General features: G+C 39.5%; 1 protein-coding gene across 2 annotated transcripts in view; it reads right to left on the bottom strand.

Annotated features, from left to right (window-relative positions):
* Nucleotides 1–23,872, bottom strand: part of THSD7B (thrombospondin type 1 domain containing 7B) — a 1,218,744-nt gene that overhangs the window by 543,943 nt on the left and 650,929 nt on the right. The window lies entirely within an intron of this gene.

Consider the following 23,872-nt stretch of genomic DNA (forward strand, 5'->3'; position numbering starts at 1 on the left):
TTCAAGTAGGAGAATTTTTTTTTTAAATGTTAGAGGCATCATGATACAATACTGAAGGACATACATTTTAAGAATGAACGCTCTATTTCATCTGAAACTGTGAAGTTATTTCACTCTCGCAAGACACATGTGTAAGGTGAGTCCACATTGTACCTTGTCCAAAGCATCATCAGAAATAATGGAGGTTCTTCTCATGTGCTTTCACCTCTGATACAGCCTAGAGTTACCCTTCGTTCAGTGGTTCCTAGGTGTCACACACTGTCCTGTACTTCACAGGCACTTACAACAGTCTCTTGAGTATACATATTATTATGTCCATTTGTAGATGACAATACTTAAGGTCAGGAAGGCTAAATCATTTGTCTAAGGTCAAACAAAGGTAAATGTAAGCTTTCGAGTACTATTCTGTCCATTCTTTTAAATACTGAGCGATTAAAAAATAAATAAATGTGGTATTATGTTTCCCCATACTGTTAGGCTCTGCGCATCCATTTCCTCATCTGCAAAACTGAAGTGCTTTCCAATACTAACAATGTAATTGGAAAACAGATAAATAAAAAGATAACATGATACTGTGATGAACTCAACATAAAAGCACTTACAATGATGAGGAGAAAAACTGATGAGGCAGTGATAGACCACCTGGGAAAGCTGGGGGTAGGGGTGAGGCAGGTTCTAAGACAGAAGGACATCTAAGCCGCATTTTAAAAGATTAATGGAAACTTCTCAGGCACGGAAAGAAGACTATTTTAACTCAAGGAAGTAGCATATTTGAAGCCCTGAGATAAAATTTGTGGGTATAGGAACCAGTGGTATGCTAGAGTTGGATTTACTGTTTAACAAGGACCAACTGTAAAATTTTTAGGAATTTTGCAAGCCTGTTGATTTCATGTAAGTAGCTTAAAATTAGCCATGGTGGAAGTATTTACACTATAGAAACCAGCAAATGCCATCAATCAAGTCCCTTTACCCTACCCTGACCCCTTCAACCCCCAGAACTGGTGGTCAAATATTCACAAGCACACCAATGGGGGAAAGTAAAAGCCAACTTGTCAACTGTCATAAATGTGTCCATTTATGACACGTAAAGTTCAAAGAGGAATGTGGATAAATATTAGGTATGTAGTTCTTCAAAAGGGATTTCTGGAAAGGCTAAGGAATTTGGATTTATTTGAGCATTAAATAATGTTAAAGGGAGAAAATCAGACTCATGTAGGGAGACAATATTTTGAGTATTATTGGCATTTTTTTCTTTTCTTTGTTGTTAGTATTTCCCTTATTCGGTCAAAGGCATCCATTACTTTGTGGAAGAAAAGGATAATTTTGACAGGACTGTAAATCAAAGAAAGGGTCAATGTTCAAACACTGACTTCCAAAATTGAGCCTATGAAACTTGGTGGAATAATACACAGGGTTTGGCAATAGTTCCTTTGTATGTGTTTAAAAAGAGAGAAGTATTAAAATGTTTCCAAATTTCTGACTTGGGAAAGTACGTAGAGTAAGGGAGCCACCAACAGAAATGGATTATAGTAGACAGTGTGCAGGGGAGAATGAAATATGTTCATATCTGGCCACAGTGATGAGTAAAATATAGTGAGATTTCCATACTGATATTCATCATGAAGCCACAGAGGATTAGTATGGCTTTCAAATTTCACAATGATATAAGGTAAACCTTTGGTCCAATATTTTTTAAAAGCCTATTCAGATCATATTATCCTCTTCAAAATGAAAAAAGCAATGCATACCTCATGACCATCACTCACTCCAATTAGATATTTGGGGGGCCTGGGATCAAGACAAAATAGGAAGAAACTCTCTTGAAAATGCCCCACATAAATCATGTGGGACTCGAGGGACATTGTTCCAGCTAATGATTAAGAACTCTCCAGACAATAGGGGCTTCTTAGACAATGGGTGAATTTCCAGGATGTCCGGCCCCCTTCCGAGAAGGAGGGGAGATAACAAAATGTAAAAAAGGTGTCTGTCAAAGACCAATCAGACAGCTGGGGAGAAGGAGGGAGATAACAAAATGTAAAAAAGGTGTCTGTCAAAGACCAATCAGGCAGCTGGGGACAAGTTCCCTCTCTGGTCCGAGCCTAAGCCGGGACCAATCAGCAGGAGAACACAACCAAATCTATAATTTACATACGGGGAAGTGGGAACCTATAAAACTGACATATTCGCGCCCAAAAGGGTTCCTTCTTCGACCTCCTGCGTGAGGACCAAGGAACCCCGGTGCACCGGCCTTCAATAAACCTCTTGCGTTTTGCATCGACTTCCGACTCTTGTTGTTTCCTGGGCGAGTCGAAACTCCTAGGAGACCGCTCAGGTCTAACATTTGGGGGCTCGTCCGGGATTCCACTCGCCCCGGACCACAAGAACATCGGGAGTTGGAGGTACCAGGTAAGCTCGAGCTTGATTGTCTGTTTGTCCCTTGTTCTTTGTGGGCCATTATCGGAGGAAAGCCGTAAGAATCGGCTTATTATGGAATCTGTATCGGACCTCTGGCTAGGCAGACATGCTAATAGCCGGCGTCCATGAGCCCTAGGGGACGCCCTAGTGGCTCATCTGGAAGGAGAGGCAAACTCTGTCTCCCCTTCACTCGGTTTCGGCAGTTCCCTTGGTGATAACTGCCATCTGAAGAAGTTTCGGTTTTGAAGCGAGCTCGCGGTGGCCCATACGTATATGTGTTTCGTGGAGTTTTAACTGTTTCTGTATTGTGGTCTATTCTTCTTCTCTGACGGACGACAATGGGACAAACTATGACGACTCCTCTTTCCCTTACCCTAAGCTATTGGACCGAAGTTCGGGCCAGAGCCCATAATTTTTCGGTAGAGGTAAAGAAAGGAAAGTGGCAGACTTTGTGTGCCTCTGAATGGCCAACATTTCAGATAGGATGGCCCCCCGAAGGATCCTTTTTATTAGACAAGATTAAGCTGCTGAAGTCTAAGATATTTAATATAGATCCCCACGGACATCCAGACCAAGTACCATATGTCTTGGTCTGGGAAGATTTAATTCTCTCCCCACCTCCGTGGGTCCGGCCCTTTGTTTCCTCAACAGGTACGTCCGCGCATACATCAGCAGCGTCGGAGATATTAGCCTTAAAGAAAAACCCCAACACGGAGAAGCTACCCGACGCCCCGGATCTACCGAAGGCGATTTATCCTGACCCGCAGTCCGATTTGCTTCTTTTGGATTCCCCACCCCCTTATCCTCCGGCCCCGAATCCCCTACCATCTAGAGGACCCCCAGCTCCACTGCCCTCGGCACCAAGGGAACCATCCATGATGGAAGAAGAAAGGGGTCCCTCAGTGGGCACTAGGAGCCGGAGGGCTATCTCCCCGGACTCCACTGCCCTACCTCTTAGAGAATATGGCCCCCCCGATGGCCAAGGGAATAGACCTCTCCAATATTGGCCCTTTTCCTCTGCAGATCTTTATAATTGGAAAATGCATAACCCAACTTTTTCCGAAAATCCACAGGCCCTTACCGCTTTAATAGAATCTCTTGTTTTCTCCCACCAGCCCACATGGGATGATTGTCAGCAGCTGCTCCAGACTCTCCTAACGACTGAGGAGAGGCAACGGGTTCTTTTAGAAGCCAGAAAAAATGTATTAGGCGCCAATGGGCAACCTACCCAGCTGCCTAACGAGATTGATGCTGGTTTCCCACTCGTCAGGCCAAACTGGGATTTCAATGCCCCGGAAGGTAGGGAGCGCCTGAAAATGTATCGCCAGGCTCTGGTGGCGGGTCTCCATGGAGCGGCCAGACGGCCCACTAATTTGGCTAAGGTAAGGGAAGTAACTCAGGGGCCCCAGGAATCGCCAACTGTGTTCCTGGAACGTTTAATGGAAGCCTTTAGACGCTTTACCCCTTATGATCCAACTTCGGAGGGACATAGGGCTACTATAGCAATGGCTTTCATAGATCAAGCGGCCCCTGATATTAAGAAGAAATTACAGAGGCTAGATGGCTTGCAGGGATTTTCGCTTCAGGAGTTAGTAAAAGAGGCAGATAAAGTATATAACAAAAGAGAAACAGAGGAAGAGAAGGAAGAAAGAAAGCAGAAAGAGCAGGAAGCCCATGAAATAAGACGGGATAAGAGACAGGAGAGGAATTTAAGTAAGATACTGGCCACTGTGGTTGGAGGAAGAAATATAGGGGATAGAAATAGGCAGGAAGGGCGAACGGCAGACAGAAGGCGGCCATTAGACAAGGACCAATGTGCCTACTGTAAAGAAAAAGGACATTGGGCGAGAGAATGCCCTAAGAAAAAGAATGGAGGAAGGCCAACCAGAAACAAAATCTTAACCTTGGAAGAAGAAGACTAGGAAAGTCAGGGCTCGAACCCTCTCCCCGAGCCCCGGGTAACTCTTAAAGTGGAGGGGGAACCTGTTCAATTTTTGGTAGATACCGGAGCCCAGCACTCCGTCCTTCTCCTCTCAAAAGGTCCTATCTCAGCTAAAAGGTCATGGGTACAAGGAGCCACTGGGAATAAACAATATTCATGGACCACACGAAGGATAGTAGATCTTGGGATTGGACGAGTAACCCATTCATTTTTGATTATTCCGGAATGCCCCTATCCTTTGCTGGGAAGAGATTTACTCTCCAAAGTAGGGGCTCAAATCCACTTTCAGCCAGAAGGTCCCACCATAACTGATAATAAGGGAAGGTTACTTCAAATATTGACTATGAAATTAGAAGATGAATATAAATTATACGAGCAGCCTTCATCCTCACGAGTTAATGTTACTGATTGGGTAACTCGGTTCCCTCAAGCCTGGGCAGAAACTGCCGGAATGGGGATGGCCAAAAATCGGCCCCCGGTGCTAGTGGAACTCAAGGCAACTGCCACCCCAATAACGGTCCGTCAATACCCCATGAGTAGAGAAGCCAAAGACGGTATCCGTCCCCATATACAGAGGCTACTAGACTTGGGCATCTTAATAAGATGTCAATCAGCATGGAACACCCCTCTCCTGCCGGTAAAGAAACCAGGAACAAATGATTATCGGCCGGTGCAGGATCTACGAGAGGTAAACAAACGGGTGGCAGACTTCCACCCCACAGTTCCAAACCCTTACAACCTCCTGAGCACTCTTCCACCTCAACATACGTGGTATACTGTTTTGGACCTTAAAGATGCTTTTTTTTGTTTAAGACTCTCTCCCCTGAGCCAACCCTACTTTGCCTTCGAATGGAAAGATCCAACATCGGGAATGTCTGGTCAGCTGACATGGACACGGCTACCTCAGGGATTTAAGAACTCCCCGACCATCTTTGATGAAGCCCTCCATCAGGATTTGGCATTATATAGAGAATCAAATCCCCAGGTAACATTACTCCAATACGTTGATGATATTTTATTAGCTGCTGAGACCCAAGAAGATTGTATCAAGGGTACTGAAAAACTGTTAACGGAACTTGGAACCCTGGGATATAGAGCCTCAGCCAAGAAAGCACAAATATGCCAACAACAGGTCAGTTACCTGGGGTATCTATTAAAAGGGGGGCAAAGATGGCTCACGGAGAGCAGAAAGGATACGGTGGCCCAAATTCCGGCTCCCAAAAACGCCAGGCAGGTTAGAGAATTTTTGGGGACGGCCGGATTCTGTAGACTATGGATTCCAGGGTTTGCTGAGCTGGCAGCCCCATTGTACCCCCTAACCAAAAACAGCACTCCTTTCGTTTGGGGCGATAAGGAACAACGGGCTTTTGACCAAATCAAACGAGCTTTACTTTCAGCTCCAGCCCTAGGACTGCCAGATGTAACCAAACCTTTTCATATATATGTGGCCGAAAATAAGGGCATTGCAAAAGGAGTATTGACTCAGAAATTGGGTCCCTGGAATCGCCCAGTTGCTTATTTGTCAAAAAAATTGGACCCTGTGGCATCAGGATGGCCCACCTGTTTAAAGATAATCGCTGCAGTGGCCGTTCTAGTCAAAGATGCTGACAAACTAACTTTAGGACAAAATCTAACGATAACAGCTCCTCATGCCCTGGAAAATGTAGTCCGTCAACCACCGGATAGGTGGCTAACTAATGCCAGGATGACTCATTATCAAACCCTGTTGCTAAACTCAGATCGCATCAAGTTTGCTCCAGCCACAGGACTCAATCCAGCCACCTTGCTACCTGATCCTGACTTGGAAGGCTCCACCATCATACATGATTGTCAGGAAGTACTAGCCGCAGCACACGGCAGTAGGCCAGATCTGATGGACCTGCCCCTCCCTGATGCTGATTTCACCTGGTTCACGGATGGGAGCAGTTTCCTGGAGGAAGGTAAGCGTCGAACTGGGGCAGCCATAGTAGACAGAAAACAAGTCACATGGGCAGCGGCGCTACCACAAGGGACCTCAGCCCAACGAGCTGAATTAATTGCCGTGACGAGGGCATTAGAGATGGCAGAGAATAAAAAAGTAAACATCTACACAGACAGTAGATATGCGTTTGCTACCGCTCATATCCACGGTGCCATTTACCAACAGAGAGGGCTACTAACTTCAGGTGGCAAAGAAATTAAAAACAAAGACGAAATCGTGGCTTTGTTGACTGCACTCATGCTTCCTACTAAAGTCAGTATCACCCACTGCCCTGGACATCAAAAAGGAAATACCCCAATAATTAGGGGAAATAATATGGCTGACCAAGTGGCCCGAGAAATAGCATCGGGAGAAGTCATTTTAGGACTGTCAGATAAAGTTCCTGAAAAACCAGGCCGCGATGAAGAAATCATCCCGGCCACAACAAAAGGAACTTTGTCCCCTCAGCAAGCAGAATCCATGTTACAACAGATGCACAGATGGACACATTTGGGGACTAAAAAGATGGTAGCCTTGTTACAAAAAGCTGGGTACGAAACCCCTGGAATGACAAAATTAGCTGAACAAATTGTGCAGGAATGCGTCCCATGTCAACAGGTAAATGCTCACAAAGGGAAACTTGAAACTGGAAAGAGACTCAGGGGGGACCGCCCAGGAACTTACTGGGAAGTGGACTTTACCGAAGTGCGTCCTGGAAGGTACGGTAATAAATACCTTTTAGTTTTTGTAGACACTTTTTCAGGATGGATAGAGGCTTTCCCAACAAAGAAAGAAACAGCTGCTGTAGTAGCCAAGAAGATTTTAGAAGAAATTTTTCCTCGATTTGGAGCATCAAAGGTAATAGGGTCTGATAATGGTCCAGCCTTCGTCGCCCAGGTAAGTCAGGATGTGGCCAGATATTTGGGGACTGATTGGAAATTACATTGTGCCTATAGACCCCAAAGTTTAGGTCAGGTAGAAAGAATGAATAGGACTCTAAAAGAGACCCTAACTAAATTGTCCTTGGAGACTGGCGGTACCGATTGGACGGTGCTCCTTCCTTTGGCCCTATTCCGGGTTAGAAATACACCTTCCCGATACCATCTTACTCCTTTTGAAATATTATATGGTGCCCCGCCTCCCCTCCTCACTTTAGGAAAAGAAATAAAACCTGATTGTCAAAATAACACTGACTTATATGCTAGGCTACTGGGACTCCAATTGGTCCAGAAAGAAATATGGTCCCAACTCGCCAAGGCCTACCAACCGGGAACACCGGGAGAAACTCATCCTTTCCAAGTCGGAGACTCCGTATACGTCCGTCGGCATCGAACCCAGACGTTGGAACCTCGATGGAAAGGACCATACACCGTCCTCCTCACCACCCCAACGGCCATAAAAGTGGACGGCATCGCTGCCTGGATCCATGCTTCACATGTGAAGGCTGCACCAGCGACGGCATCATCAGGATGGCGGGCCCAAAGAACCGACAACCCGCTCAAACTCAAGCTTCTACGAAGCTAAGACTTATAATTTTGGTTTTACTGCCTTTACTGACTGTAAGTGATTTTAGCCCTCACCTCCCCCAACGTTTAAATTGGCAGGTAATTTCTCAGACTGGAGATGTAACCTGGTCCATTAGTCATACTGCACCCCCCTGGACCTGGTGGCCAGATCTTTTTCCTGATGTTTGTAAATTGGCTATAGGAGCACCTTATTGGGATACAGAAGATTCTCATGATATGAACACTGCCCCTTCCAAAGTTTCGGAAACTGATTGGTTTGGGCCGGGTTGCAAAAATGCAGGCAAAAGAATGATGCTTGGTATCCTCACTTTCTACGTATGCCCCGGGTTCCACCGCCCTTGATCTCTGAATTATAAATGTGGTGGAACTGAAAACTTTTATTGCAAAAGCTGGGGATGTGAAACTACCGGGGATACTAATTGGAAACCCACCTCAACTTGGGATTTTATTACTGTAACGGCTAATTATTCTCATAATGAGGATACCGGACACCGGAGTAAATGTTCAGGATGGTGTCATCCCCTTAAAATTTCCTTTAGTAATCCCGGAAAAAGAGATAAAAAATGGATAAATGGTCATTCTTGGGGCGTTAGATTTTACATGAGGGGATATGATTTAGGAATATTAATGACCCTTAAGCTAAAGATTGAGACTCCTGCTCCTATATCAATAGGCCCAAATCCCATACTTGGCCCCCCTTTGCTTCCCCCGGCCCCTTCAACTACGTCAACAAAGAATGAGGCTAATGAAACCTCTGGATCCAAAGAACCCACAGTTAAGCCTGGGACTCCTCAGGATAGGATGCTTTCTTTGGTGCAGGCAGCCTTTACGGTTCTCAATGCTACAAACCCAGAGGCTACAAAATCATGTTGGCTTTGCTATGCTGCCCCTCCCCCTTATTATGATGCTATAGGATATAGCTCCAACTATACTAATTCTACCTCCTCAGACCAATGTCGATGGAAGCAAGAAGGGAACAGTAAATTAACCCTGTCCTCGGTTTTTGGAAATGGTACTTGTATAGGAACACCTCCCCAGTCCCATAGACACCTTTGTCATGATTTTAGCCTCCCTTCAGGCTCAGGATATCTTGTACCTCCTCAAGATGGATGGTGGACATGTAACACGGGGCTCACCCCTTATGTCTCTTTAGAGGTTCTTAATACTTCAGCTGACTTTTGTGTGTTAGTGCAATTAGTCCCTAGACTTATCTACCATTCAGACTCATCCTTTTTAGATGAATATGTAGGAAAAACAAAAGAGAACCTGTAACCCTCACATTGGCTGTCCTTCTAGGACTAGGAATATCTGCCGGGATAGGAACAGGAACCACAGCCCTCATACAACAACCCCAGTATTATGCAAGTTTAAGACAGGCTGTAGACATCGACCTTCGAGCATTAGAAAGTTCCATAACTCAACTAAAGGAATCACTCACCTCACTTTCAGAAATGGTGTTGCAGCCTAGATTTGCTGTTTCTTAAGGAAGGGGGATTATGCGCCGCTCTAAAAGAAGAATGTTGCTTTTATATTGATCATTCAGGAACCATTACCAAAACCATGGATAAACTAAGGGAACGCTTAGATAAAAGGCAAAGGGAGAGAGAGAACGAAAAAGGATGGTTTCAATCATGGTTTGATAAGTCCCCCTGGTTTACCACCTTAATCTCTACTCTGTTGGGACCTCTTATTGTTTTATTGTTGATTTTAACTTTTGGACCATGTGTTCTAAATCGCTTGATAGCATTTATTAGAGAACGTATCAGTACTGTACAAGTTCTAATGTTAAGACAACAGTACCAAAGTTTACGAACAGAAGGTTGAGATTCCATGATTGGAATCAATAGTCACAAGAAAAAGGGGGGAATGTGGGACTCGAGGGACATTGTTCCAGCTAATGATTAAGAACTCTCCAGACAATAGGGGCTTCTTAGACAATGGGTGAATTTCCAGGATGTCCGGCCCCCTTCCGAGAAGGAGGGGAGATAACAAAATGTAAAAAAGGTGTCTGTCAAAGACCAATCAGACAGCTGGGGAGAAGGAGGGAGATAACAAAATGTAAAAAAGGTGTCTGTCAAAGACCAATCAGGCAGCTGGGGACAAGTTCCCTCTCTGGTCCGAGCCTAAGCCGGGACCAATCAGCAGGAGAACACAACCAAATCTATAATTTACATACGGGGAAGTGGGAACCTATAAAACTGACATATTCGCGCCCAAAAGGGTTCCTTCTTCGACCTCCTGCGTGAGGACCAAGGAACCCCGGTGCACCGGCCTTCAATAAACCTCTTGCGTTTTGCATCGACTTCCGACTCTTGTTGTTTCCTGGGCGAGTCGAAACTCCTAGGAGACCGCTCAGGTCTAACAATCATAATGTATCATCACTGTACAATGTGGAGGAAAGAGGGAAGGCCCACCTATTTTTGGTTCATGATATAACAGAAAGATGTTAATCAACAAGTTTCTACGTTTTGACATTTCAGAAATGATTATTGGCTGAGTTATGCCCCTCTCAAATTCATATGTCAAAGTCCTAACCTCCAGTGCTTCAGAACGTATCTGTACGTGAAGACAGTCTTTTAAATGTGGTCACTAGGGGTGGCTCCTAATCCAGTATGACTGGTGTCCTTGTAAGAAGAGATTAGGACGCAGACACACACAGAGGAAGAGTATGAGAAGGCTTGGAGCGAAGACAATGGTCTACAAGCCAAAGAGAGGCCTTAGAAGAAACCAACCCTGCTGACACTTGATCCAGCCTCCAGAACTGTGACAAAGTTGATTTCCGTTGTTTAAGTTACAGTCTGTGGTACTTTGTTAAGGTAGCCCTGGCAAACGAAAACAGAACTTTAATAAAGTTTTTAATTTGTGTATGTTTTTAGATAAGGAGTTTGAATTTCTCGGAAGGATTTTCTTCTTCCTTTCCTAGAGAAGATCCCATACTACACAGTTCTCTGTCTACAGAAGTAGTGGTTTGGTTCTTACCATTTCCTAGCTGTCACTCTCATCTTTACCGAACTGACTCTTCCTATTGGACCAGAAGAAGGGGTAAGATTCCAACAGTACAAGTACTTGCATGGAGTTGCAGGGATTAATCAAGGCTTTTTGTTTGTTTGTTTTGCGGTACACGGGCCTCTCACTGTTGTGGCCTCTCGCGTTGCGGAGCACAGGCTCCAGACGCGCAGGCTCAGCGGCCATGGCTCACGGGCCCAACCGCTCCGCGGCATGTGGGATCTTCCCGGACCGGGGCACGAACCCGCGTCCCCTGCATCGGCAGGCGGACTCTCAACCACTGCGCCACCAGGGAAGCCCTAGTCAAGGCTTTTGTAATTTTGAAAAGGGCTCCTAATTCTTGGAATTAGGAAGGGCATATATTCCACTGATTACATATTTATTTTTAAAGTTATTTTTATTAACTTGCCTCCTTGGTTAAAAAAATAATAATAATAAAAGGTATGACATAGGGCCCTGGTCTAATGTGATCACTGAGATTTCTTTTTACCGAAATAGTGGAATAAGCGCTAAATGGTGAATCAGAAATATGTGTCCTGAAATTTGCATCACAGTACATTAGCACGACCTTAGTCTCGTGGCTACTTAGTTTCACTATTTGCAGAAAAATAAAAAAAAGAATAATAAAATGTGATCTGCTTAGCTCCCCAGAGTTACGGTACCCTTCAGTTCAAGAAGAATCACCTTATAAACTAAAGTCCAAAACAAACATTCCTGCCTTCACACAGAATTAGGACTCAATCTTTCCACAGAAGGTGGTATGCCTTTTTAATAAAACAGACATATAGTGTTGATTTATCTTTAAAAGAAAGAGAAGCTACAGTAATTAAACCTCCTTGAGATTTATAGAGTACGTTGTCATTTGTAAATTACTTCACAAGTATTCAACTGTAAAGGAAATCTTTGAAACCAAAAATAACTCTAGTTATTGTTACTTCCTCTGGAAATGTAAGGAAATCTCTTTACATACAAATTAAGGACAGAGCTCTTAAAAGATAAAAATCAACAGAAAAATACCCTCATTTCATTAACACTTCAATTACCACTTTAAAATAGCATTAAATATCTCAAACATTCAGAAGAGTAATGTAATAAACACTCCCATACTTTACTAGCAAAGGCTAACATTTACTTCAGATTTCATTAAATAAATAAAAAATGATAAATTCAGGTGAATTCCCTGTGTCTTTTGCAATCCCAGTTCCATCTCTCTTCCCCAGACACAGCCACTATCCTGAAATTGATTTTTATTATGCTCCACCGCATTTTTATACTTTAACTAAATATGTACATCTTCATAAACAGCATTCATTGTCTTGCATGTTTTTACAAGTGTTACTTAAATATTATTTTGTTATACATATTACTGTGGAAATTATTTTCCTCACTTAATATTGTGACTTCTAGATCTAACCACGTTGATAAATGCAGATAATGTACCTTCATTTTTATTAGTGAGTAATACCCCCATGTGAATACAGGGCAATTTATGTATTCATTTTCCCATTCGTACACCTTTTGGTTGTGCTTAATTTCTTATGATTCCACAGGATTATGTATTAAACCTTCTTTTACATGTCTCTATGTGGTTACACATGTGTGAGAGATTTCCTGAGTATTTTTGCCTGGAGTTAGGCCATAAATAGTCATGTAAACAAATATAATAGGTATTGTGGTATTTTCCCTTTCCTACATGCTCAAAATTCTTGGTTTTATCAGGCTTATTTTTTCCAAAATATTGAGGAAGTGCACTTGGTTTTTCAGGTAACCACTGAGCTTTATTCATATTTTTCTCAAATCATTAGTGATTACTCAGATTTCCTACCCTATGAATTAATCATTCATATTGTTTGTCCATTATGGTAGGTGGACTAATGGTGCCCCCAAAATGTCCACATCCTAATCGCTGAAAGCTGTGAATACGTTACCTTACGTGCCAACATAAACTTTGCAGATGTGACTGTTAAGGATTTTGAGAGGAAGAGATGATCCTGGATTATTCAGGTGGGCCCAGTGTAATTATAAGGGTCTGTCTAAGAGGGAGGCAAAGGGGCCACAGACAGAGAAGTAGATATGATATCAGAATCAGAGGCTGGGATAATACATGACCCAAGGAATGTAGGCAGCCTCTAGAAACTGAAAAATGCAAGAAAACGGATTTCCCCCTAGAAGCTTCAGGAAAACAAACAAACAAACAAACACAGAATAATGTCTTCCTTTCAAGATTTCTTAACTTTTAGGCTTCTGACCTCCAAAACTATAAGATAATATATTTGCATTATTTTAATCCTCTTGGTTTGCTGTAATTTGTTACAGAACCTGTAGGAAACTAATACATCTATCTTTCCATTCGGCTGCCTTTTTCTTATTGAATTTCATAAGTACACACAAACAGATGATGATGACAGTAAATAGATATATAGAGAGAAATACAGATTCTTTATAGTACCCTGTTGTTTTCTCTATATGCTACAAATAACTTTTCCCATAATTTTACTTTTAATTTTGTTGATAGTGTCTTTTTGTGGTACATAACATTTTAGTTTGTTTTTCAGTCTTTCCCTTTATAGTTTGTGCTTTTTTTTTTTTTACCACAAACAAGATTTTTTCCCCATCCCAATGCCATAAGTTGTGCTCTCATATCTTTTCTTCTAGAAAAGTTTTATATTTCCAATTTGATATTTAGCTCATCAGTCAATTTGATATATATTTTCATGCACTGCATTTTATAGGAAGGACCTCCTATTTTGGAAACATCAACATTAAACACATTTGTTCTTCTTGTTTAACCTATATAATTCTGATTTTCCCCCCTATTTTCAGTATTCTTTTCTTTCAAAGAGATTTCCTCAAAATTATCTTCAGACCTTTTTTTTTTTTTTTTTGCATTTTATTTTGCTGACTTCATTATAATAGATCCCATTCATTGTCCCTTTTGAGGTATTTTCAGTACTTGAATGGCAGATTTGAGTTTTTCAGAGTATGTGTTTTATCTGCTAGTCTTCTCTTCTCTCTTCTTCCTAACTTTCTTTCCCCTGACTTGCTCCTTTTGAGTTGCTTTGAGAAATGTTTCTTATGCCTAAATTGGAGGCAAGTGTGATAGAAATTATGTAGCTCCTTATATTGGCAAAGGAGTTCAATATGGTTTAACTTTGTATAGAAGTTAGAACCAGCTATTGTTACATGTAATATTTCAGTTCAGGATTTGAACTGAAGGAAGGGAAGAAAAGAATGTGATTTTTACCTTTTTTAACAAATGTGAAAGAATCAGTTTTAAAAATTTCATAATAGTGAGTTGTTTGGCATTTGTTACATGTATAGAGAGAAGACTAATAATCTATATTTATAACTAAATCATTGAAACAGAAAAAGAATCCCATTGACTCTACTTTCTTAGACTTTGTTTTTCTTTCTATGTCCTCTTCAGATTTGGCTTCAGGACTTTGGTTTGTGCCGCTAGTTTCCCCTTCCCTCTTTTTTTCCCTTCATTTTGGAAATAAGTTTCTGTATATGTTGTACTTTTAACTAGTTTGTTTTTTAATTAACCCTTTCTCACCCTACTCCTCCCCCCCTTCCCATGATAAATAATATAATAACCACTGAATTTTCAGAATTTAAAAGTTAACCTTTTTTTTTCCATTTAAAGGTAAAACATATTTGGAGCTAGCAGAGACAAAGCGAGAGGCTTGGACCTTGGTGAGCTCTAAAATAGATAAGATTATATTCATGAAAGAGAAATGTCAGTTACTTAGAGATGCAGCTTCTGACCAGTAAACTGTAGAGATTTGTTATAAACACTGTTCCCAGCCCATTACCAACATTTTTACTGGCTGTGAGAACTTAAGTGACAAAGTACTTCTTGGTAAATTCATGGGTCATTTGAGATGTTGAGTTACTTTAGATTTTTTTCAAATAAGTAAATAATATTCATGTAAAACACTGGAGAAAGAAAGAATAATGAAATGTGCTTGTTGATAGCAATACTTTTGTTGTTGTTGTTGTTGTTTTGTTTTTTTTTTGTTTGTTTTTTTATTTGCAGTACGCGGGCCTCTCACTGTTGTGGCCTCTCCCTTTGCAGAATACGGGCTCTGGACGCGCCGGCTCAGCGGCCATGGCTCACGGGCCCAGCCGCTCCGTGGCACGTGGGATCTTCCCGGACCAGGGCACGAACCCGTGTCCCCTGCATCGGCAGGTGGACTCTCAACCACTGTGCCACCAGGGAAGCCCAACAGCAATACAATTTTTACTTTAAAGATTTAAAAATGGTCTGTGACCTGTAACATTAATTATTAGAGTGCCCTCTCTTCTCCCTTCCTCTCCTCCCTTCTTGTCTCATCATTTTAATTGTTTGGCTTTTGGAGGCAGTATTGTCCCTTCTGACATGCCAAGAGCCACATGAAAGGGAAAAATATGTGCTTTGGTTCTGGCTTTTTGTTCCCACCATTCGCTCCTAATTGACTTCGCACCTACTTGCCATCCTGCAATAGTACAAATCATGAATAAAAATAATTTTGACGTTTTGGAGTACATTAGGAGAACTTAATATGAGTTTTATTTCCTATCATTCCCATCATATCTCTGTTAAGATACAGGTATAAGGATAGAAATGGCTGGTGGTTTGTTTCTTTTTTAATTGGTAATACAGGAAGGTTTTCACAAAAATAAGTAAGATAATTAGTGAAACTTGTATCTAGAGCACTTAATAGTCTCTGTTTTCAATTTGATTCTTGATTTCATTTTTCTCTGGATTATATTGGCCTTCTACAGCTATTACTGAATTACTTTACAGAAATAAGCTGGTTTATTTCCGGTGGAAAGCTACAGTGTCTGTTGAGTTCCAGATCTGAACATTCTTTGTAAATAGTTGTCTGCATGGATTATGATAAAGAAGATGCTACCAATGAAATAGAAAACCAACTAGATGGTATAAGACTGTGATCCTCATGACCACTCTAGGAGGCACTTCCATGCGTAAGTCATAAAGGCCATATTCACTGAATGCAGTGCCAATGCCCCATTCTTATGCCTGTGACTCAACAAAGGCCTTTTCAGTTTACAGAAGCAGTTTGGGGTTTGTATTTACAACTTCCTTGATGGTTACCTGCATGTCCATTGCTGGCAACGGACTTTGTCATTAAAATCTGACTCCTAGGTTAAGGGAGCTACGCTGTGGTTTATTCTTTACTTACTTGGATAAACTAACTTGTAATAGAAATGTACTTTGGTTAATTCTGAAATGTGTCAATTTTTGAATAATCAATCTTAAAAGCAATACAGAATTGTGATTTATTAATTTTAAATTAAAATGTTCACATGTTGTTGCAAGAAAAATTATATCTGAATCAAGATTCATGTTTTTTTTTAATAACTGCCTTTTGTATTTACCTTTTTGTCATTACTTTAGGGTGAAAATTCCCATTTAAATCTAAAAAACAAACTTTTTATTAATTATTTTGCAAACGTATTTTGTAAGTTTTTAATGTCCAATTTCTTTCTTATTTCCTACTTATTTATTTTTAATATTACCTGGCTTTTATTTCATGAAAGAATATTTAATATCTTTGACAATATTAAATGTAACCTTTTTTTTTTTACTTTCATGATCCTTTGCTCTTATGGATTAGAATGAAGTATCACAAGCACAGAGTGGAAGCTCTTTGATCACAGGTGGGTCTCATCAAATGGTAAGGATTTCTGTTGGCTGATTATGTGGAACTCAGACCATTTTATTGGAGACCCTCAAATGTTGGCCTCCATCAGTCTTTATTCTTTAGTTCATGTTTTTCCTAAGATAAGAGTTCTCCTATCTCTTGTACTATGTGTATAGAGCTGGCTGTCAGCTTTTTGAAAACTGATTGGAGAAAGAGCTGTCAGGACACTCTCACAAACTATGGACAGATCTTCACTTAACCTGCATGTTCACAGGATGATGTTTCATACACTATGTTCTGCAGGTAAGGAAGTAATTTTTAGGCACACTGAACACATTTTTAATCAGAGCTGCTTACTACTACCTATAATTCTTAAACCTTCCAAGAATCTTGTACTAGAACAGAATAGGCTATACGGTGGTAACAAATAAACCCTGAAATCTCAATGGTTTAACAAAATAAGTGTTCATTTTCCCTTCACAAAGACTTTGATGCAGGTTATTCATCCCTCTTAGAAGGCTCTTTTCTACCTGAAGACTTAAGGACCCAGTTTGTAGCCATCTTAAAAATTCACCATCTAGAATACATGGCTTCCAAGTTCACCATTAGGTAGAAAGGTAGAGAGAGCAGGAGGATGGCCCAAAGTGATTTATGATTTTACCCTAGATATGGCTTATGTTACTTCTGTCCACATTGCATCGGTCAGATCTCAGTCAAATGGCTCCAACATAAGTGCAAAGAGGACAGTGAAATATCTTTCTATGTGCTGTGAAAGAGGCAAAAATGTGATAGGCAGGGCTTCCCTGGTGGCGCAGTGGTTGAGAGTCCGCCTGCCGATGCAGGGGACACGGGTTCGTGCCCCGGTCCGGGAGGATCCCACATGCCGTGGAGCGGCTGGGCCCGTGAGCCATGGCCACTGAGCCTGCGCCTCCGGAGCCTGTGCTCCGCAACGGGAGAGGCCACAACAGTGAGAGGCCTGCGTAACGCAAAAAAAAGAAAAAAAAAAATTGTGATAGGCAAATGAGTTTGTGTCTGGTACAGGTGTGTCATGTAAACTGATTTGCTTCTTGCAGATCTTCCAACTAAAGGGGAGCATTCAGCTTTTTCTACTCTGTTAGGTAAACTGCCACTCATTCATCTACTTTCCAGCTCCCCAAATTCGTTGACATTTCTTTTTAGCTATTATATCCTTTCCCATTATATTTGTCCTTGAGAGTTCATGCCTTTTTTACTACTTTACTGTTATTTAAGTGAGGTTCCAGAATACAGCAGTAATAGATGATTATGTTCAGTTGCCACCTTTAACCAGAAACCTAAAAAGTTCTTTGAGAAAAAGCTTTGTGAAAGCACATAATGATCTAATCTATAAATAAACAAATTTCTACAGAGCTAAATCTGCCCTACGCATGGAAAAAAATACTGGTTAGAAGTAATTAAAAATGGATGAGCAAAGTTTTGAATTGTGAAAGAATTTTCATTTCCATTATACTTGTCCTAAATTATGTAATATTTGTTTATAGAATTTAGTACTTGCAAAATGTGCTTTACAGTTAAAAAGTTATTTTTATAGAAGTAAAATTGCAACTAACTAAGAAAGTACTTTAGCAACCTTTATAAAACCGTGGGTCATTCAAAAGTACAGTTATTCCAGCTATTTAGCAAAAATACTGCTATCCATATGGTAGCAGCTTACCCAAATTATAGCATAATAACAAGGGAACAGTTGCTTCTAGAGCTTACGTATTCTAACTTAGAGAATGATTGCAAGATCACACCATGAAAATAACACCAGGGAATAAAATGTGAATGGTGAAATGAAGAGAAAAGGACCAGAACCTAGATAGGCTTAAAAGAGAACAGATTTGGGAAATCAGATATAATATATGTTATTTATTTAAATGATTCTGACTGCAAAGTGGTAGCATTTTTCTGCCATAAGTCAACCTAATAGGAATATCTGAGAAAAACAAGAATAATAACTTGAAGAAGGAAAACATGCACATACCAAGGTTTACGTGAAAACCCTGGCTGCTTTAGAAACTAGACTAAAAGTAAGCTGCCTACTATATATATGATTCAGCAAGTGAAGACATTTGAAAAAAAGGTGAGTTTAAAAATTTTTTTCTGGAAGACAATTTTGAAAATTTAAGAAATAATTTCTAATTACCAAGAAAAATATTAAGGATTACTGAGAAATTTTAGCTGGAGGATTATGAGTTTCCTTTTCTAAACTCCCTTCGTGGACAAAGTAGCCTGAGGTAATTTATGTCTTATTTGACAAAAAATATTTATATTACGTTAGAATTTATAACTAATGGGGGCCTCTGATTGAGATATACAAACTTTTTCCTTCTAATTCTCAATAAAATAAAACTGAGCTATTAAAATGCCCCTTGGGACTTCCCTGGTGGTCCGATAGTATATCTGCCTTCCAATGCAGCAGACGCAGGTTCAATCCCTGGTCATGGAACTAGGATCCCACATGCCGCGGGGCAACTAAGCCCGCATACCACAACTACTGAGCCCACGCACACCATCTAGAGAGCCCACGTGCCACAAATTATAGAGCCCACGCATTCTGGAGCCCGCACACCACAACTAGAGAAAAGCCCAAGTGCTGCAACAAAGAGACCGTGCACCGCAATGAAAGATCCCACATGCCGCAACTAAGACCCGACACAGCCAAAAAAATAAAGAAAATAAATATTAAAAAAATAAAATAAAATGCCTCTTAATGTTTTATTTTGATTTATACCATTTTAAATTGTTCAATAGATAATAAACCTAAAATCATGCACTAAAGCTAAAATAGCAATATGAAATTATACTTTAAATATGCTGTTCAGTTGCTTCTGTAGGATAGAGAGATTTTTCTATGGAGAAAGAGATAAGAGCACAGATATACTGACATATTACATTCCTGAGAAGAAATATCCTTGAGTGATATTATAACAAAATGGAATGCTTTTAGTATTGTGCTCATTTCCTGTTATCAGAAAACATTATTCAACAGAGATTTAAAATGCAGTATAAATCTCAGAATAAAAGGGATTCTATCTTCTCCAAATTTCTTAGAGTCCTAAGAATATGTTGATACATATTTGTGAATGCTTAGAGATGAAAGCAATATCAGCGATCATTTGAAGGTCTTGGCAGCTACCTTCAATTTAGAGAGAAGTACACTGATGCCCAAAAATGCTATGTGACTTTCTAATGGGCACACAGCAAAAAATTACAGAATGGCCAAGACTAAAATTAAATTTCTCTGTTTTTTAGGCCAAAATTATGTTTACAGTTAATCCATGTGAGAACTCTTCTTCTTAGAGACTCAAATTTATGACCTGAAAGTTGCATTAAAAAAATTTAAAAAAAAGCCTATCTTGACTTTCAGGTTTGGAGAACATTGGCAGTTGCCTGACTCCTACCACATTTACCTCCCCAAAAATAATAAGAGTAAAACGAACCACACATTACCCTTGTGTTCACCATTACTGGATAAAGAGAACACACAAACACACACCCCTTCAGATCACAAGTAAGTAGAAAAACATTCTAACAGACTACCCACTGACCTCCTTCAGATGCAATTTACTAGGTGTGGAAAGTAGAGGAGAGGCATCCTAAAAGAGTCTTATAAAAATTACTACAGAAATTATCATACTAAGTGAAGTAAGCCAGACAGAGAAAGACAAATATCATATGATATTGCTTATATGTGGAATCTAAATAAAAAGGATACAAATGAGCTTATATACAATACAGAAATATACTCACAGACATAGAAAACAACTTATAGTTACCAAAGGGGAAAGGGGCGGGGAGGGATAAATTAGGAGTGTGGGATTAACAGATACACACTACTATATATACAATAGATAAACAACAAGGATATAGCACAGGGAACTATACTCAGTATTTTTTAATAACCTATAAAGGAAAAGAATCTGAAAAATATATATATATACATATGTATAACTGAATCACTTTTTCATACACCTAAAACTAACACAACATTGTAAATCAACTATACTTCAATTAAAAAAAAAAAGACTACAGAGGAGTTAAAAACTTAGATGAATCAAAGACAAATCTTTTCCAGAAAAAGTAAGTTAACCAAACTTCAAAACACACAATACAGGTCAGAAATTGGTAGTCCTAGCACACATACAGAGGAGGGCCTTGAAAGTGTGCAGGACTGGAAGTGGCAGTCTTGGAGAAGCATACCTTTGGAGGATAATCATATATAGAGAGGATGGCTGGTAGTCCATAGAGATGACACAGTGAAGGAAAGGAAGGAAATAGTGGAAGAAATTAAGAATCCTATACAAACAAAGGTGAAATAAGACACACCTGGGACCTCCCTGGTGGTCCAGTGGTTAAGACTTCTCCATCCAAAGCAGGGGGTGTGCATTCGATCCCTGGCTGGGAGCTAAGATCCCACATGCCTTAAGGCCAAAAAACCAATACATAAAACAAGCAATACTGTAACAAATTCAATAAAGCCTTAAAAAAAATGGTCCACATTTAAAAAAAAAACAAAAAAAACAAGGCACACCAATCTTTCCCCACCACCACTACAAGCAATAAGGTCCATAAATGACACGTCACAAAAGATGGCAGTACTCACAGAAGAGGACGTTTTTGAAATATGAACTGTGTTCAGGAAATGAATGAAAACAGAAATAAAGCAGACTACATCCATTGAAAATTACAACAAAAAATCAGAAAGTGTGAAAGATTTTCTGCTGGTAAGAAATTTCCTCTAAACCAGAAACGGGCTTCCCTGGTGGCGCAGTGGTTGAGAATCTGCCTGCTAATGCAGGGGACATGGGTTCGAGCCCTGGTCTGGGAGGATCCCACATGCTGCGGAACAACTAGGCCCGTGAGCCACAACTACTGAGCCTGCGCGTCTGGAGCCTGTGCTCCGCAACAAGAGAGGCCGCGATAGTGAGAGGCCCGCGCACTGCGATGAAGGGTGGCCCCCGCTTGCCACAACTAGAGAAAACCCTTGCACAGAAACAAAGACCCAACACAGCAAAAATTAATTAATTAATTAATAAACAACCAGAAACAAAGTACTGATAGAAAAATACTGTCATTCAACACGTGATACTGCAGTAAATATCCTCAAATAAACACTGAAAGATATTAAAAAAAACAACCTAACTTGAATCAGAAATACAAAAACTAAGACCACAATGGATTTAAAACAAGACATAAAATGAGAATTCACTGAACTCAGGAAGAACACAGAAGGAAAAAAATCATTTAAAAATGAATACCGAATTACAAGATGGCCAAGAAAGAACAAATTCCAATGAAAACACAATATAGGGTACTGAAGGAAAGCAGGGGGGAAAAAAAGAGAAATAAGATGAAATAAAGAAGTAAAATGGGTCAGAGAAAGTAGGAACATAGGCAGAGATGTCCAACACACATATTAGATATGCTTGGGAAAAAAGAAGTCAATACACTGGAAAAAGCTAATGTTTACAAATACAACCCCCCAAAAAACCTTTCCAAAAATAAAAGAAGATTGGAATCAATACATTTAAAGGACCCATCAGGTACCCTGGAAATCTGACCCAGAACAATCAACTCCAAGACACATACTAGTAAAACCATTAAACTTTAAAGATAAACAATCAGGTTTTCAGGCAAAAAGATGAAATAATTTACAACTACCAAAAAATTAACTGGCAACAGACTTCTCAAAAACAACATGTAAATCAAGGCTACACTGGAGTAGCACTTTTCAAGAAAAGTAAAGAGAAAATGTGAACTAAGAATATTATATCCTGCTAAGCAGTTCTTCAAATAGTTTTTAATCTACCAAATTCAGGAAATACTGTACACTGTGACTTTACATAGGAATCTACTGGATGTTGAGCTTCATCCAACCAAAGACAACTTGTAAAGCTGTGGCAAAAGAACTGACCTTAAGCATTTCATATATATAACTGTAAAGCTAAGACTACAATGAGAGTGGGATCATGGGTAGAATAATATATAAACACTACATGTTCTGACAAGTAGAAAGAATTCACCTAAAAGATGAAAGGATAAGAGAGAGAAAAAAATGGGAAGGTAAAATAAAATTAAAGGTCGCAGTTGGGAGTCATTTAAAACTGATGTAACACATAATAATAAATTAGATTAGAAAAATGGGAGTGAAGAGCACTATAAAAAGTTTTAATACAAAGATAAACCCTAAAATTAGAATGCACCAGAAAATATGTAAAAGTAAAAGCTATACACTAAACAAAAATACAGTTAATATGATATTATATATACCGCAACTTAATCTAAGATAATATGACAAAATGAGATGAAACATAAGTCAAGTCCACAAATGTGAATAAACTTAATTCATTTATTATAAGAAATTTAATGTTTACATTGACTCAGGAAGCAAAACCCAACTCCACACTGATGCTGAATATGAGACGTACCTAAAGTGTGATGATTAAAAAGGCTAAATATAAAGGGATAGAAAAATATTTTTCAGGAAGTTGAAAACAGTAAGAATGCACATGTTGTAATCCTAATATCAGACAAAGTAAAGCTAGTCAAAAAGATTAGAAGAAACAAGTAAGGATACTTTATAATGCTAAAAAGCTACATTCCACAATGAAGATATAGCACCAAATTATACCAACAGCCATGCATAGAAAAATATAGAAGATACAGGAGAAAAAGAAACACACTAATAATAGGAGAATTTAACAACCATTTTCAATGTAAGTCAGGCTTGGCAGACAAAATATAAGGAAAGATATAAAAAACCTACAAGGTATAATCAATAGGTACAAATACATCAAACAATTCACACCAGTAACAGAGAATATACTTTCTACTTAAGTGAACATAGAACATTCATAAAGACTGATAAGAGATTATAACACAAAGAAAACATCAGTAGGTTCTATAATGTAGAAGTATTATAAACAGCAATCTGCTTACAATGCAAATAACTAGAAATTAAACAAAAACAAAACAAAAAGCCCTTCCTATCTGGAAATTAAAATATCTTGCATCAAACACATCTTGGGTGAAAGAGGAGAAACAAAAAGAATCTATAAACATTTTTAAATAAAATGATGATAAATAAAAACACTACGTGTTCAGAATCTATGGGATCCATTTAAAGCAGATATCAGAGAAAAATTGATAACCCTAAACATGCATGTCAAAATGAATAAAGATAAATTAATTAAACACCCTATCTAAAATCCTAGAAAAAGAACTAAAATAAACACAAAGTAAACATAAAGAAGTAAATAATGTAGATAACATAAAAACAATAAAGTAAAATCCTGTTTTTTGTGGGGGTATTTTTGGTCAACCAAATAAACAAACCATTATTTTAAAC

Source organism: Globicephala melas, chromosome 7 (assembly GCF_963455315.2).
Source record: "Globicephala melas chromosome 7, mGloMel1.2, whole genome shotgun sequence".
In the NCBI taxonomy this organism is placed as follows: Eukaryota; Metazoa; Chordata; class Mammalia; order Artiodactyla; family Delphinidae; genus Globicephala; species Globicephala melas.